Source organism: Neoarius graeffei, chromosome 16 (assembly GCF_027579695.1).
Source record: "Neoarius graeffei isolate fNeoGra1 chromosome 16, fNeoGra1.pri, whole genome shotgun sequence".
Taxonomy (NCBI): Eukaryota; Metazoa; Chordata; class Actinopteri; order Siluriformes; family Ariidae; genus Neoarius; species Neoarius graeffei.
This window is the reverse complement of record NC_083584.1, coordinates 8,342,540-8,360,475: the sequence shown is the minus strand read 5'-3', so window position 1 is coordinate 8,360,475 and position 17,936 is coordinate 8,342,540. Positions and strand designations below refer to the sequence as shown.

Genomic DNA, 17,936 nt, shown 5'->3' with positions numbered 1-17,936 from the left:
TGAATGAGCTCTGTGCAATCAGAGAGAAACCCCACGATCGTTTTTCTCTAATAGCTGTAATGGTTCACGTTGACAGATCTCTGAAGAAATATGGAAGCGATTAAGAAGCGACACGGCTGAAACAGATGTCGTGACTTAAACAGCTCGGCGCAGCTTTATGACCGTCACAGGCATAGCCGAGCAGCTGAGACGAGACGAGATGAGCTTCTCCACGAGATGGTAAACTGTTCCAGGTCATTACATTTCTTTAGAGAACACGCGGCAGCAAGTCTGCAAGCTGACACTATCAAGGGACCACATTAGCAAATGCTATTAGCCATTAGCCTGCCATTAGGGCCATCAGAAAGGTTTAGAGTTTCCTCAAAAACATCACAGCATCACAAGATGAGCACGAGACAGCACTGGGAATGTGGTACTAATTAAAACAGTCCTGGAGATGGATCGGTGTGGATTTATTACAGTAAATGAGCATCATGGAGAAGTGCGATGTAAAGTCACAGCTACTCGCGATGATTTCTGCTTCGGGTCAGCAGTTCTTTACAGTCGTTTAGATCTTAAACATTTGAATGTTAAACTGCTGGACGATGCATCAGGATGGAGGACAGTGAGGAACACGTTCACGTTCATGGAGCATCTAAAAGGTAACAGTGCACCAGCTAGAGGGCGGAGAATGTGAGCATGAATAGCTCCGCCCACAGAAGTGCCTGGCCATGATGAGAAAAAAATAAATTAAAAACCCCAGTCACATTGCTTGGTCATGTTAGTATTTAAAAAAAAAAATTTAAAAAAACCCCAAACAACAACAACAACAACAACAACCCTAGCATACTGTTTCGCAAACTAAATACAAGTCCCATAACCTTTCCACAAAATTTCCACCATTTTTGGCAACATGAACATAAAACACATTTTTATTTTTAAAATCATAAGACGACAGACAGACAGAGAGAGCAGGAGCGAAAGAAAGACCGGCAGACAGAGAGAGAGAGAGAAGGAGAGAAAGAAAGACCGGCAGATAGAGAGAGAGACCAGCAGACAGAGAGAGAAGGGGGGAGGGGGAGAGGAGAGAGAGAGCAGGAGAGAGAAAGACCGGCAGACAGAGACAGAGAGAGAAGGGGGGGGGGGAGAGAGAGAGACCAGCAGACAGAGAGAGCAAGAGAGAGAGCAGAAGAGACTGGCAGACAGAGAGAGAGAGAGAGAGAGAGAGAGAGAGAGACCGGCAGACAGACAGACAGACAGACAGAGAGAGAGAGAGAGAGAGAGAGAGAGAGAGACCGGCAGACAGAGAGAGAGACCAGCAAACAGAGAGAGCAAGAGAGAGAGCAGAAGAGACTGACAGACAGAGAGAGAGAGAGAGAGAAGGAGAGAAAGAAAGACCGGCAGATAGAGAGACCAGCAGACAGAGAGAGAAGGGGGAGGGGGGGAGAGAGAGAAGGGGGGAGAGAGAGAGCAAGAGAGAGAGAGAGCAGGAGAGAGAAAGACCGGCAGACAGAGACAGAGAGAGAAGGGGGGGAGAGAGAGAGAGACCAGCAGACAGAGAGAGCAAGAGAGAGAGCAGAAGAGACTGGCAGACAGAGAGAGAGAGAGAGAGAGAGAGAGAGAGACCGGCAGACAGAGAGAGAGAGAGAGAGAAAGACCGGCAGACAGAGAGAGAGACCAGCAAACAGAGAGAGCAAGAGAGAGAGAGCAGAAGAGACTGACAGACAGAGAGAGAGAGAGAGAAGGAGAGAAAGAAAGACCGGCAGATAGAGAGACCAGCAGACAGAGAGAGAAGGGGGAGGGGGGGAGAGAAGGGGGGAGAGAGAGCAAGAGAGAGAGAGCAGGAGAGAGAAAGACCGGCAGACAGAGACAGAGAGAGAAGGGGGGGGAGAGAGAGAGACCAGCAGACAGAGAGAGCAAGAGAGAGAGCAGAAGAGACTGGCAGACAGAGAGAGAGAGAGAGAGAGAGACCGGCAGACAGACAGAGAGAGAGAGAGAAAGAAAGACCGGCAGACAGAGAGAGAGAGACCAGCAAACAGAGAGAGCAAGAGAGAGAGAGAGCAGAAGAGACTGACAGACAGAGAGAGAGAGAGAAGGAGAGAAAGAAAGACCGGCAGATAGAGAGACCAGCAGACAGAGAGAGAAGGGGGAGGGGGGGAGAGAGAAGGGGGGAGAGAGAGCAAGAGAGAGAGAGCAGGAGAGAGAAAGACCGGCAGACAGAGACAGAGAGAGAAGGGGGGGGGGGAGAGAGAGAGACCAGCAGACAGAGAGAGCAAGAGAGAGAGCAGAAGAGACTGGCAGACAGAGAGAGAGAGAGAGAGAGAGAGAGAGAGAGAGAGAGAGAGAGAGAGAGAAAGATCAGCAGACAGAGAGAGAGAGAGAGAAACCAGCAGACAGAGAAAGCAAGAGAGAGAGCAGGAGAGACTGGCAGAGAGAGAGAGAGAGAGAGACTGGCAGAGAGAGAGAGCACACAGGAGAGAAAGTGTGAGAGAGAGAGAGAGAGAGAGGAGGAGAGAGAGAGAAAGCACAGGAGAGTGCGCACAGCAGAGACTGGCAGACAGAGAAAGCGAGAGAGAGAGAGAAGGAGAGAGCACGGGGAGAGAGAGAGAGAGAGAGAGAGAGAGAAGGAGAGAAAGAAAGACCAGCAGATAGAGAGAGAGAAGGAGAGAGAGAGAGAGAGAGAGAGAGAGAGAGAGAGAGAGACCAGCAGACAGAGAGAGAGGGGGGAGGGAGAGAGAGAGAGAAGGAGAGAGAGAGAGAGCACAAGAGAAAGACTGGCAGACAGAGAGAGACCAGACAGACAGACAGACAGTGACAGACTCACTTTTACTGTACAAAAGTGAGTCAAGCAGGAAATATTCAGAAAACAACATCAAGAACTTCCACCATCTTGGAATTGTGCAGATCACATGACAATCACACGGCAGCTTTCCATCCATCCATCAGAAGGGTGCGATTTTCCTCGTCTGCACTAAAACGGGGTTTCAGGATCTCTCTGCTTCACAGCGGCGTTTTTAGCGTACGCCGGTTTTTCCTGCGAATGGAGAACACCAACGGTGAAGTCCAGTACGCGGCTCGCGCTCACGGCCAGCACGCGGTGGATTTTAGTCAGCAGCGAGCTCAACTTTAAACTCCGTACTCGAGTTCAGAGTCATTCGAAAAGAAAATGACTTTATAATACACGGAGATTTTTCACAAGCCAACACTTCATACTGTATTTACTGAAGCTGCCTTCGCCGAATTCTCTGGAGCCTCGTGTTTGTCCGATCGCTGGAGCCGTAATCCAGAGAGGTCCGAGTGTGCTGCTGGTACGCTTCTGATTTACTGGACACTCTTTGGGGAAGACTAGCCAACTTCACCAGCTGTTTACAATTTCATCCCTCCAGTTCTCAGTTTCCAAAATGAGTGACATCATCATCAATCAAAGATTAGTGCTGTTTACATTTGACACTACTGTGATCCAATTCCCTCCCACTCCATCCGACTCCATTCAGTCCCGAAAAGTCTGAAAAGTCCAAGTGTGACGTGTTCAACAAAACAGAAATCCAAAAGAAAGCTCCAACATGGTACAGTTTAGCAATCCACGAGCCTCATTACTCATTCTCAAATCTTTCTCTCCGCCATTCCGACAGAAAACACAATCTTCAGCTGGAACCCAAAAGAGGAAGAAAAAAAAGGAACAATGAGCAGAATAACAGCAGCTTTGATTCTTTTCTCATTTCCTCATCACGGTCATCCTGTTTTGGAGCAGATCAAAAGGAAATAATCCCCCATAATCCCTGGCTGCGCTCCCACTTCTGTGGTCGTTAACAGGGTCACACTTCCTGTTGTTGCTATACTGCTGACACTTTGTAAAAATATACAGTACATCAAAGGTGAAGGAAGAAAGCAGTCCAGCGAGTCGGTCCGCAGTCATTCAGCTGCTTCATTAACAGAAGTCACGGGAGATTTTTTTAAATCAGAGGGTTTATAATGAGTCACCATCAGCGTTCAACTATTAGCTCTACTTCAATAAAGTAATGAGCAATACAGGTCAAAAACGACCTCACTGCAGGAAACAGCTGGAGTAGGACAGTCCTAACACCAAAACAACCTCATTAAAACCATTCAGCTCAACTTTCTACAGATGTTCATAGTTATGCAACTAAGGCCCTGTCCACACGGCAACGGATTCAGGTGAATCTGATAAAATTGTTTATCGTTTCGGCCTGGCGTCCACACGGCCCCGGCGTTTTGGGTGCCCCAAAACGATATTTTTTGAGAACGGGTTCCAGGGTGGAAAAATCTGGCAACAGCGCCGTTGCGAAGTCGTCTGGATGAGTAGAACGGATTTGTTAACGATGACGTCACAACCACATGACTAGAACAAGCAGCACTCTCGCTGTTTTGTATGAACCACTGCATTGCATTCACTTTTGTATACAGCTTTTCTTTTAAATAAACAAGTAACTGAACCATTTCTTGAATTTCTTTTTTTTATTGGATAAGACTGCTTTTCAAAATGTTCACACACAATAAGAAAATTAAGTTATATAAAACTATGCACACTAATAAAACTAATTTGTACACACAGAAGGCACGATTTCCTCGCGTAGTCGCAGCCATCTTCTTCTTCTTGTTGTTGTGTGCTTGTTCCTGTGAGTGCTGCACGCCGGGTAGAAGAAGGGGTTTATGCGCATGCGTCCTACTTCTTCTATTGTTCTGGTGTCTCCGATGGGACCGTCTTACAGTGCCCCTAGAGGTGTGGCATGTGTATTGCATCATTTTCAGCAAGCGCGTTGCCAAATGTACCTGATAATTTACTGATCCGTTGCCCATGTGGACGCGATATTTTTTTTACCCGCTAAAAAAAAAAAAAAATCTCATTGTTGTTGTCGTGTGGATGTAGCCTTAGGGTGGGATTAAAACGTCAGAAACAAAACGCAACACAATTTTCTTGAAGCGTTGCCAATTTAAGTGGCTTTGTAGCAAGATTTAGTGACTTTTTGACCTTACCTAGCGACTAAAAATCTCATCTAGCGACTTGACATATTTGGCCCATAATACAGCGCCCCCTAAGGGTTGTAGTGGGGATTCTTTGAGCATTTTTAAAATTCCCTCCCAATACTTCAGCGTTAAAGCTGGTCGGCCTTTCGATTTCATAAAATCTGTGAAATTTAGTTGCGTCTGAAATGTCGTGATTGTGATATCTGTTTATTTCTGTATATCTCAAAATATCAGGCCATTCTGTGGCTGGGAAGTTATTTAATTTGAGGGGATTAAAGCAAATAATGTGCATGAAATCGTTCGCTTCACGCAGTCAAGCAGACAGAGGAAGTCCGTGTGTGCGCGCATACGCAGTTTCCCTTTGAGCGTGCACTGACAGTTCCATCATTCTGTCGCTAAACGAACAGCTGATCACACCGAGGTGCTCGCTGAGCGCCCATATTTATTAGTTTGGTCCTGCGTTTCCTTTCCTTCGTATATAACATAACGTCTTTTCTTCTCGCTTTCTTTCCGTTACTGTAGTCGCTCTTTCATGTTTCATTCGCACACTCACGTCCTCCATTTTTCTCTCCTGTTTCAAATTTGTATCCCACAATGCCTGGCATGAACAGGGAAAGCCCACCACGTGATGTGATGCATGACGTAGTATCTTGTATTGGGTCATGGTGAAGCAGGAAAAAATAGCCGAGAATTTAGGGCCACGTGGCTGTGAATTCATTAACTGTTCTTTTTTTTTTTTAAACTAAAAATTGGAAGTCTGTTATTCGAATTCAGTAGCTTTCGGACCACTAAACAAAAATAACTGGGTGTTGGGAAAATTCTTTTTATGACCTACACTTGCAAAATCTGAAAGGCAGTACAGCTTTAAAATGTGTTTGGGAAAAAAATAATAATAATTTTCTTAAAGTGTTGCCAATTTAGTGACTTTGTAGTGTGATTTAGCAACTAAAAATCTCATCTTGTGACTAGTGACATATTTGGCCACTTCTTGCAACTTTGGTGTCAAAAAAGAAAATCGCCTTTCAGCAATTTGTCAATGATGCAATCTAGCGACTTTTAGCTAAATTCTAATGCCCCCTAAGGGTCATGGTGGGGATTCTTTAACAGAGATGCCTACCCTAAATTTTGAATTTCAGTATTCTTGAAAACATTTTTCAGTATTTTGGAATGACTTTCAGTAACATTAATTTATGCGCACTTCCATTATAAAGAGGTGTATATACCAATATGTTTAACATTTAAATTATTAAAAAGTACTGTTTTGTGTGAATTGAATAAACAAAACACGAGCAGCCATCTCAACTGAATTTCCACTCAACAAATTTCTAGAGCATACAATATATCACATTTTTATAAATACAATAGTGATCCTGTTTGCAGACATTACGGTTGACGACCAATCATTGGTATTGAATGTAACTCCTCAAAAGTCTCATCTCATCTCATTATCTCTAGCCGCTTTATCCTGTTCTACAGGGTCGCAGGCGAGCTGGAGCCTATCCCAGCTGACTACGGGCGAAAGGCGGGGTTCACCCTGGACAAGTCGCCAGGTCATCACAGGGCTGACACATAGACACAGACAACCATTCACACTCACATTCACACCTACGGTCAATTTAGAGTCACCAGTTAACCTAACCTGCATGTCTTTGGACTGTGGGGGAAACCGGAGCACCCGGAGGAAACCCACGCGGACACGGGGAGAACATGCAAACTCCACACAGAAAGGCCCTCGCCGGCCACGGGGCTCGAACCCAGGACCTTCTTGCTGTGAGGCGACAGCGCTAACCACTACACCACCGTGCCGCCCTCCTCAAAAGTATTATATTATATTGCCTGGCAAAATGTTCTACCTGTTAACGGATTCTAATAAAATTTAAAAAAAATTCTTATTTCATGCCAAAGAGAGTCCGACATTGTTATCTTAATGTCCCAATATATAAATACTTCAGCATAATGCTTCAGAAGAGACATTGAATAAAATGACATTTATAATTGTATTTAAAACAGTGGAATGATCAATTTTTTGCCACAATCCCAACAGCACTAATCATAAAATTCTGTTTTTGATCATACTACATGGACATTTGCACTTGCAACACTGAAAAGACTTTGAATTAAAGAAGTACAGCCAGTGTTTGATATTTCAGGGAATAAAAATCATACATGTAAAAAGAAACTGAATAAGTTTAACTCACATTTCATGGCACTAATCGGCAAGTTCAACTCCAAGCACAGGTCAACCATCACCGCTTCAGCACGCGTCACGTTCCGTGTCTTTTCATCCACAGATTTCGTAAAAAACTGCTGGATACACTAGATTTACTTTCCGCCTGACTCGCCATTTCAGCATACTCCATATGTTTTTTGTAGTTGACATGCCGCGTGCAGTCATCGCGACCACCACGAGTGATGTTAATGTCAGTTCTACACAGTTTGCAGTGCGCGTATCCATTGCCCTTTTGACTGGGTGTAACGCACGGCCATTCTACCGTATATCGTGGGAGGAACACCTGAGACCTGTGTTTCATTTCCACTATTGAGAAGCAGCACCATGCATGTGTGATGCCGAGCGAAAATAGCGCGAACAAATGTGCGGTATCTGCACATGTCACATACAGCATGTGTGGTTGTCGTAAAAATAAATAGCCGTGAATCACGCATGGATTGAAAAAGTCGCTTGGACATTTAAAAACAACTCACTGGAATTTTTTAAGACTTTATAATAATGCCGTACAGACTTACGATGTTACGGCAAACAGTGTTTTTACGTAACTTTTCCGTACAAAATACGGCCAATCCGTACTAGTAGGCATCTCTGCTTTAAGCTATTTTTGCATTCCATCCCAATATTTCAGTGTTAACTCTAACGCTAATCGCAAGGAAACACAAAGTGGCTCCAAAAAAAATCCCAACAATGACCTTTAGGAGGCTCCATACAGTCACGACTTCTGGTGAAAATTTTTTAACAACGCCGTTTCCTTCACTTGCACTGTTTCACGGTCCAAACACTTCAAATTCAACTTCAATTTTTAACCCTGGATTTTTTCAAACAGTCATTGAAAGCACTGCTGTACAGAAAAACAATCAATGCTGAAGAAAACTTGCTACCAAAAAAAACCCCCTCACCAATCTTCACGCTGAGCTCCATGATGGCTCCTGATTGGTCGAAAACACCGAACCTGAGCAGGAAGAAGCAGACCGGTACGTACATCGCTAAATATTTTCACCTCGTTACATTTCATGGTGGAGGACACAAAATACGCACTCAAACCTTCGTTCGCGTTGACGGTAGAACGTAATGTTGCCCCAGTTAATTTGAAGACGTCCTCTCGATACGCAATATTGCAATTGTGTTGCAATGTTGAATTTCATGAAGACATTTTAAAAATATTTTTTATAATTAACACTTACAAAGAAATTAAGTATCAAACAAGAAGAGTTAAAAAAGTGAGATGGATTTTACAAACAAAGACGCTAAACAACACTGAGCTTAATAATAATTAGTATAGCGAACATAACATCAGAAAAGCATTTAAAATTGATGGCACACTGAGGATATTACACGACTTTACAAAGATATGAAGTTTATCTTCGAGTGGTGAATGTATACATCACGAGTGAGCGAAGCAAACAACTGAAAATATTTTCAACACGAGAAGATAAACTTCAGATCTTCGCTCCACAGCGTAATGTTCTTTGTATTATATGGACACATCCACCCCCGGGCGGCACGGTGGTGTAGTGGTTAGCGCTGTCGCCTCACAGCAAGAAGGTCCGGGTTCGAGCCCCGTGGCCGGCGAGGGCCTTTCTGTGTGGAGTTTGCATGTTCTCCCCGTGTCTGCGTGGGTTTCCTCCGGGTGCTCCGGTTTCCCCCACAGTCCAAAGACATGCAGGTTAGGTTAACTGGTGACTCTAAATTGACCGTAGGTGTGAATGTGAGTGTGAATGGTTGTCTGTGTCTATGTGTCAGCCCTGTGATGACCTGGCGACTTGTCCAGGGTGAACCCCGCCTTTCACCCGTAGTCGGCTGGGATAGGCTCCAGCTTGCCTGCGACCCTGTAGAAGGATAAAGCGGCTACAGATAATGAGATGAGATGAGAACACCCTCTGCAAGTTAATCAAAAGAATTTAAATTTTGGACCGGTTCACCATTTTGACAATGCAGCAGGAAAACACTGGGAGTGACGTCATTGGAGTGAAATATCAGGAATTATTATCTACACAGGACACTTTTTCGATGGAATAAAAACATGTGTTCTATTCCCTTCTAGCAGGTTTCAATCATTTGGTTTGATAGCACGCAATACTGTTAGCATATCACTTATCCTACATGCATTACATCAGTCTACCCAATGGAGAATGAGCGTTGAATATGGTTTACGATATTGCATGGTTGTCAAGCCGACATGACATCACACGTCAGACGTAAACCTTTGGCGCTAGCGAGTGAGCAACTGGGACCATTTGTAAACAAAACATGGCTGCCAGGTTTGCTTCATTAAATACGGAAGATTTTGAGAGAATTTTGAAGGAAAAAGATGCGATGAACACCCGAAAGGAACGTGTATGTATGTGTGGGTTTTTTTCCCCCCCGTTTCCGGTTGAGAGTACGTCGTGTGCGTTCTGGCTGCCGCTTCTCACCAGAGCTTTTTTTATTTTCTTTTTATTTTCTTTTTCTATTTTCATTTTATTTACTTATTTTTTTTCCTGTGTGTTTGTGTAGTTTGGTGTTTGAGTGTTTTGTCCGCCGGTTGTGGTGTAGCTCCGGACCTAGTTTTGGGCGTCGGTTCCCTCCAGGCCTTGGTTCGCTGTGGGTGATGCCTGCGCTCCCAGCTATGGACTGCAGTGAGCCTGTTGCTCATTTTACATCGTGGTTGTCCAGCGCTCTGCGCTTTAACGCTCGGTGTGATGTTCCGAGCGATGTTGTTCAGTGGTGTCGCGGCGGCTGTGCAGGCGGTTTGGACATACCAGCGCTCTGCATGGCGGAGCTTCTCTGCTCGCTTTATGGATCCATGGCGTGGTGTTCGAGCGATGTTGCTGACGGCATCACGGCGGCAGTGCTGGAGATGTGGGACTCGTTTTCGTGCGCCTTTTGGTGGGACTGTGGCTGCTACACCACTGGAATTACATCCTGACCCCTACTTGGTGGATTTACTTTTTTTAATTAATTTATTTATTTTTTCCCTTGTCTATAATTGTAAAGCGTCCTTGGGTTTCTTGAAAGGCGCTATATAAATTTAACTTATTATTATTATTATAATAATGGCTTTTTTTTTGTGGTCTATCAGATGTATTCCATTCAGCTTCTCGCCTTCAACTTGGTCAATATCAAGCTAGCTGAATGGAACACATCTGATATGAGCTGGCTTTGAGTGGTCTATTATTTAAAAATACGTCACTCAGATCCGTGATGGAGTTCATCCAAAAAATGCAAGTTTTTCAACACAAGAAGATAAACTTCATATCTTCAAGCCAATGGGTGACACATTCACAAACAAAACGTCCCCAAGTTTATCAAAACAACGCATCGAGTTCATCACGAGTGACACATGGAGATTTATCCCAGTTTTGGTTCTCCGTGTCCTGGATGGAGCTCGGATGAAAAATACGAGTGGAGCATTTCCCAGTAAAACACTCACGTCTATGTAATATAAAAGGATATCACCATGTTATAATACTGTTTTATTTCTGTTCCCTTCAACAGAACTCTTTCCAATAACGAATAAAACCCTGAGTCTGTTTCACCAACCAACCAGACCACAGTCCCGTCCTCTTTTCTCCTGACTCATGGATTCACAGGTCAAAGTTCACCCAAATAAAGTCAAAAAGCTCCCAGAAAGACATCTTTCCCATCCTGCGTCCTTTCAGTGACTAACCTTTTCCACTGGACACGTTTTATTTGGTCTGTATTATTTGAAAAATTACAAAAGGTGTAAATTTCAGGTGTCTCCAGTAGGACAAGGGGTCAGAACTTGTAAATGCTCCGGCAAAACTGTAAACGTCGGCATGTCTGTTACTGAGCCAGCGGACTGCTTTTCACTGCGACAGTAAAGCTTATCCGGAGTGAAAACAGAGCCGCAACAAGGCTTGTAACCTCATCTTCATTGTTTTTCTGTAAGCTGAGCCAAATGATGTTGGAAATGAGATTCATAAAAAAACAAAAGGGAGTAGAAACTAAACATCGCGAGGGTAGAGGCTGGGAGAACTGAATCCGACAACCGATAGATTCATCAAATCCCGAGTTCCCTCCATCTCGGGAACCGTAAAGAGGCTGATGGCTGCACTCACAGTGAACTGTGTGGAATGGAGCTCTGGTTGGTTCTGTGCCAAAACGAACCGTGCAGAACTGCGCGACTCTGCGCCGCTGTGGATTTGATGGAATCCAGATGATTTACATTGCACCAAATTTTCAAGCCCGTCAGCTTGGACAAGTACCTAAAGGGCACAAACGGGTTATGGAACATGCAACAGCAACGCAGCCGCCTGCTGAGGCATGTGGTCATGATTACAGTTTATTCTGTTTCTGTTCATCTCAGAAAATCATCGGGTAACAGTCTTACTGAAGAGCTTCTTGTGGTTTAGCTGAATATCTGACCGGATTGAACTGTATCGTGGAAAATCACATACACTCGGACATTTCATTTGATTTTGTTGACAGGGAGGGTGTAAATCAAACCCGTGTTCTTCATACACCATCTCAAAAACACCCAAGATAACATCCAAGACGTATCGCAGATTTGCTAATCCTGATCATTCAGATCTTCACCGACACTGGAGACTCCTTCCAGTCCTTCAGTGTTAAATAGTCTCCTTATAGAAATCGTCACCACATCAATAAACGATTACGCATGTTTTTAATCCATTTATGTGGCGTGTCCGCTGGACAAGTCCCCGTGAATGAGCCGTTACTAATAATATAATCGAAAATATTACCCGAGACTAAAACTAAGCTCGCTACATCTTCAATCGCCTTTGTGTCAAAGCCACTGATGTTAAAACTTTGCCGTCTTGCTGAGCATTAATGTGCTTGTACCTGCTACAGCTTGAATTTTACCTTCTGGCTCGTTAGACTTACAGTTTTACTACTTTTTGCCACATTAACCAGGTCAAGTTCTTCTTAACAGAGATCCCTGATAAATGCCAGAACTGAAGGTCCGAGAGTTTGAACACCGACGCTAGAATAAAACAAACCCAGGGTTCCCGCTGGCGCTCATCACGCTCATCATTGGTGAAAATAATCAATCAGAGATGAAGAGAAAATTACTAGCAGTCATCACAGTGACCCATGTATTTGTCATCTTTATCATTATCATAAGTCATCCTTTCTAGAAATCCCTCCACAAATCCCTCTGTTTACCAAAATCCAACCTGATGGCAGAAAGCCAGAGTGTAAACAATGAGCACGCACTTGTGACCAATAAAAATCAGCCACACAATGACCAAATGAGTGCCAAGCTTTAGACCAATCACAGTGCATCTTAACTGGCCTGGTGTGGTGGTGTAATTGTCTCTGCATGAACCAACAAACAACGGTGCAGTCAAAGCTGAAGAGGTTTTTTGGGTGAGCTTCCTCAAGCATTGAAGATGATTTAAGGGCTGAAACAGCCACGGAGGAGGCACACTCAGAGCCCCCACCGTCCCCAAGAACAATCGGACAGCATCAGTAACACAGGGGTCGGTAAAACACACTGAGAGCCCCGACTGTCCCTGAGCACATCGGACAGCGTCGGTAACACGGGGGTCGGTAAAACACACTCAGAGCCCCGACTGTCCCTGAGCACATCGGACAGCGTCGGTAACACAGGGGTCGGTAAAACACACTCAGAGCCCCGACTGTCCCTGAGCACATCAGACAGCGTCGGTAACACAGGGGTCGGTAAAACACACTCAGAGCCCCGACTGTCCCTGAGCACATCGGACAGCGTCAGCAACACAGGGGTCGGTAAAACACACTCAGAGCCCCGACTGTCCCTGAGCACATCGGACAGCGTCGGTAACACAGGGGTCGGTAAAACACACTGAGAGCCCCGACTGTCCCTGAGCACATCGGACAGCGTCGGTAACACGGGGGTCGGTAAAACACACTCAGAGCCCCGACTGTCCCTGAGCACATCGGACAGCGTCGGTAACACAGGGGTCGGTAAAACACACTCAGAGCCCCGACTGTCCCTGAGCACATCAGACAGCGTCGGTAACACAGGGGTCGGTAAAACACACTCAGAGCCCCGACTGTCCCTGAGCACATCGGACAGCGTCAGCAACACAGGGGTCGGTAAAACACACTCAGAGCCCCGACTGTCCCTGAGCACATCGGACAGCGTCAGCAACACAGGGGTCGGTAAAACACACTCAGAGCCCCGACTGTCCCTGAGCACATCGGACAGCGTCAGCAACACAGGGGTCGGTAAAACACACTCAGAGCCCCGACTGTCCCTGAGCACATCGGACAGCGTCAGCAACACAGGGGTCGGTAAAAAACACTCAGAGCCCCGACTGTCCCTGAGCACATTGGACAGCGTCGGTAACACAGGGGTCGGTAAAACACACTCAGAGCCCCGACTGTCCCTGAGCACATTGGACAGCGTCGGTAACACAGGGGTCGGTAAAACACACTCAGAGCCCCGACTGTCCCTGAGCACATTGGACAGCGTCGGTAACACGGGGGTCGGTAAAACACACTCAGAGCCCCGACTGTCCCTGAGCACATTGGACAGCGTCAGCAACACAGGGGTCGGTAAAACACACTCAGAGCCCCGACTGTCCGATGTGCTCAGGGACAGCGTCGGTAACACAGGGGTCGGTAAAACACACTCAGAGCCCCGACTGTCCCTGAGCACATCGGACAGCGTCGGTAACACAGGGGTCGGTAAAACACACTCAGAGCCCCGACTGTCCCTGAGCACATCGGACAGCGTCGGTAACACAGGGGTCGGTAAAACACACTCAGAGCCCCGACTGTCCCCATGCACATCGGACAGCGTCGGTAACACAGGGGTCGGTAAAACACACTCAGAGCCCCGACTGTCCCCATGCACATCGGACAGCGTCGGTAACACAGGGGTTTGTAAAAAAAAAAACCCACCAAAGTGAAAGTGCTGTCAGTCGCAAGTGACTGAAGGGAACTATGTTTCGGCAGCGTGGTGTGTGGAGTCCCCGTAGCTAACCTATGATGAAAACTGCTGTGTCATTCTGTGTTCGGTTTGTAAATTGACAGTAAAATTGAACTCCTTCAGTGATATTTGTTCCCAGACTCTTCTCGACTCTGGCCAATTGTAAATCAAGTGTTGTGTTGAAGTGAAGGCTAAAGGGAGTCCTAATACCGCTTTAGAAAAATTCCCTGATAAAATAATCTTCAGTAAGCTCAAACTACAGAGGTTTATTTTAGTTTGATGGTGCACAGGGGCCCAAAATCAAGTCTCTCTTATTAGAGTCTGGCGTGGAGCCTAAATTTGATCTGTCGTGGAGAGGCCGAGCTGTATCTGTACAAATATCTGAATTGTGCCAGTTTGGTTGGTAGAAACCTGTATTAAGTCCACTTTGATAAGTTGGCAACTTAAAAAAAAAAAACTAAGTGAGGAAAAATAAAAAGTGAAGAATTCTTCTTTGACTTGATTTTTCAAGGAAAACCGTGGAGAATATTTTTCCGAACCCAGGAGGAACGCTGCAAACCATTATTTAAAGTCAGTGTCATTTCAGCAGCAGCATCAATCTGAGCTTGTTCACCTGCTTGTGTGATTCAATAATCCGCCAGAGAAGACAGGTTTAATCCCCAACATGGGTTTGACAGAAAGATTGCAATTTTTGAATTCTCAACCAATCAGAAACACCATATTCACCTGCACTTTGGGTGGGAAAGATGGCTTTCCTTTCTCCTCTGTTGATGAGGGACTCAAACAAATCACAAGCTCATACATACAGAAGAGATCAGCGAGCACGCCGTCAACTGCTGATCCTCACATTTAAAGCCAAACAAAAAGCCAAAAATAAACTCTTGTTTATCCTGACAGATATCCGTGCCAGACGTGTTCGAGTGTTCACTTGTTCATATTTGTACCGGTTTACTGTGCACAGATTTTATTTCAAAAGAAAAACAAACAATGTCTCTGGGCACCGACACCTTACTGTCTCTCTGAGGTTCAAATCTCACGCTCTGAGTACAAATCATGACATCACCTACACGCCGCATGCTTTACCGAGGCTGAGATCTAGTGGATACAGCGCTTCTAAATTGTTGTAAACAATCCTAAAGATGCCCAAGTGTCAAGCATTTGGGTGGAAAATAAGCCCGACCATTAATCATTTTATGTGACGTGCTTCTGTGCGTTTTTAATTCACAGAGAAAAGCGATTTTTTTTCCGACGGCAAGAATTGTGTTGGTATGGCAACGGGATTGTTTACGAGTACGTGTCAGTACTGCATATGCGCTATCCAGCTGAGTGAGATTTAAATTTCATAAAAGTGAAGTTTGTTGATTCATGGGTTTTGTTGCCAGTTTAAAAAAAAAAACAACAACACATCGTTCCAGAAAATTTCTGATTAGATTTTTAGAATTAGAAACCTGTCACATATACATTACAGCACAATGAAGTTCTTTTGCTGTATTCAACCCATCTGAAGGAGTGCACACACACACACACACACACAGACAGAGAGAGAGAAAGAGAGAGAGAGAGAGAGAGAGAGAGAGAGAGAGCGAGCGTAGTGGCGCCTGGGGATTTTTTTTTTTTTTTTTTAAGAATTACAAGCCTTTATTTGATGGCTCTGTATAATGAAAGTAAATAGCATACTAGTGAACCGGTTACATCACAGGCGGATATCTGGTTTCAGCACAAATGCTTGCATCCAGGTGAGCCTCCTTCTAACAATATCATAACTTTTAAAATGGATAAATTATTGTTATAAAGTTTTATTTTTAATTAAAACATGCAGAAGGGAAGGGTATATCCGGGCGCTTGCTGTGATCAGCAAAAGGCATTTATTTTTGGGTTTTCTTTGATGTTGAAACAAAGCAGACCAATCTGAGCAAGTATTAGCCTTCAACATCACGGAGTAACAGCTCAGCTAGGAATCAGATGGTCTGAGAACATTCATTAAAATTAGCAAAAATTTGCCAAACTCAAACTCACCATTGGTGATGAGCACGGCGTCTCAGTGGAGAGTCGAGTCGCACTTTGAACCTCTCACTTGTGGCCAGAAACCCAACTCCCATCTCCTAAAGGCTTTACGCTGAATAGATTTCTGTAGGATGGGGGGGGAAAAAAAAAAGTAGTGTCAGAAACGTCTTACCAACCAATCATAAGTTTATTCAACTTTTCCAGATCCTCAACCTCCGCTATATCACTCGAGTCACTCTTGATAAATGGTCTGAACCAGACGTCCTGTGGAACTTTAGTACAGAATAGAAAGCTTTCTGGAAAATGCCCAAGTATGTTAGAGATTTACGTTAGTTTATGGGTTTGTTACATTCCAGAAAGACGTTTGCTAGAGACGCAATCAGCATTGAGTACAAAGTTGGGATGCAGTGCTGCTGTGAGTCAAAATGGCGTCCTTTATGAGTCTTGCTAGCTAGCCCAAAAACAATACACTGGGGAAACTCAAACAGAACATCCATAAGACTGCTGTGATGAGTTGGTCATCATACCATAAACTTTTCATCCTGTTTACCCCGGCTGTTACAAAAAGCACAACCTACACAACTATTCAGGATCTTCTTGGAGGATGGAGCTGATTTAGTGTCCTGTTCTTCTCTACAGTGTGTAAAGAAAAGAAAAACAGAAGCAGAGTTGTTCCAGAAAGTGGCATAAAATATGTCTATGGATTCATTATCGCACGAGGCGCAACATTAACACATCAGCTGGAGCTCTGGATGTGAGCCACACGCATGTGAAAGACAGGGGAAGGATTATGAAAAGTGTAGGGTGAAGAGACGCGAAAGAAGAAAACGACAGAGCAAAAGAAAAGAAGCAACTGCCAAAACCCAGCCAAGAAGAAAGGAAGAGCCTCAGAGCAGTGAGCTGCTGTCAAAGCGATATTCCTCAGCTGTGAACTGAATATGCTCTTCTTCAGTGCTCGCTTTCCTGCCTTTTCTCATTCAGAATGCATATTGACCTGCAGAGGAGCTCGCTCGGAGAGAACTCCAGCACCGAGATGTCTTGGGAGAGGAGTTCTGATGATGCGTTTGTGCCATTAGCTGTGGTGTTCACTGAACTCTGCTCACGTCCTACAAGACATTATTCAAGTCTGGTTAGCTTCTTGGTTTTTAATCTCCATATGTTAAATCAGGTCGGCCAAAATGTGAAGCAGTTTCTACCCGAAACGCCACTGGGGTCAAGCACAGAGTTTTAAATCAGTTCTTCAAGGCTCAACTCTTCCTAATTTGGAGTTTTGTATGATTATGAACAACAACATGGGGGAAAAAGTTTCACTTATGAATTCCTTGTACCTTCATCATCACCGAGTCACACTTATACACTATTATAGGAGGAAGCCATGGCCTAAAGGTTACAGAAGCAGCTTAGGGACCAAAAGGTTGCCCGTTTGGTTCCCAGGACCAGCAGGAATGGCTGAAGTGCCCTTGAGCAAGGTACCTGACCCCCAACTGCTCCCCAGGCTGCTCTGGGTGTTTCATACGTCGCTCTGGATAAAAGCGTCTGCTAAATGCCATTAATGTAATGTAATGTAATCTCTCCACCATCATATGACCGTTTCCAAAGGTAAGGAGAAAGCTAGCTCGTGAAGCCACTGGATCATTTCAGCGATACTGCATCACAGGAATGTGCTTATTGCCTTCTTTCATGACCAGATAGCCATAATTGTTCGCTCTCATTCTGATAAACACCATTCCATCCAAAGAGTAGAGTCATGGGTAGCTGTGGCAACTCTCGATCTCTTGACAATATGGTGAGTAGGATCACACAAAACCCTCATAAGCTTTTCTACCACTTATAAAAAGACATTAATTAGTTGGG

At 44.8% G+C, this 17,936-nt stretch overlaps 1 protein-coding gene across 4 annotated transcripts in view; it reads right to left on the bottom strand.

Moving 5' to 3' along the window:
• The window catches only part of tanc2a (tetratricopeptide repeat, ankyrin repeat and coiled-coil containing 2a), a 307,566-nt gene that overhangs the window by 211,503 nt on the left and 78,127 nt on the right, over nt 1-17,936 (bottom strand). For 3 of the 4 annotated variants that reach the window (XM_060942455.1, XM_060942457.1, XM_060942458.1), the window contains exon 2: nt 16,095-16,206. The exons of the other annotated variant lie outside the window; for it this stretch is intronic. The gene's annotated coding sequence lies outside the window, so the exon portion shown is untranslated. The remainder of the gene's footprint in view (nt 1-16,094; nt 16,207-17,936) is intronic. 4 annotated transcript variants of the gene reach the window in all.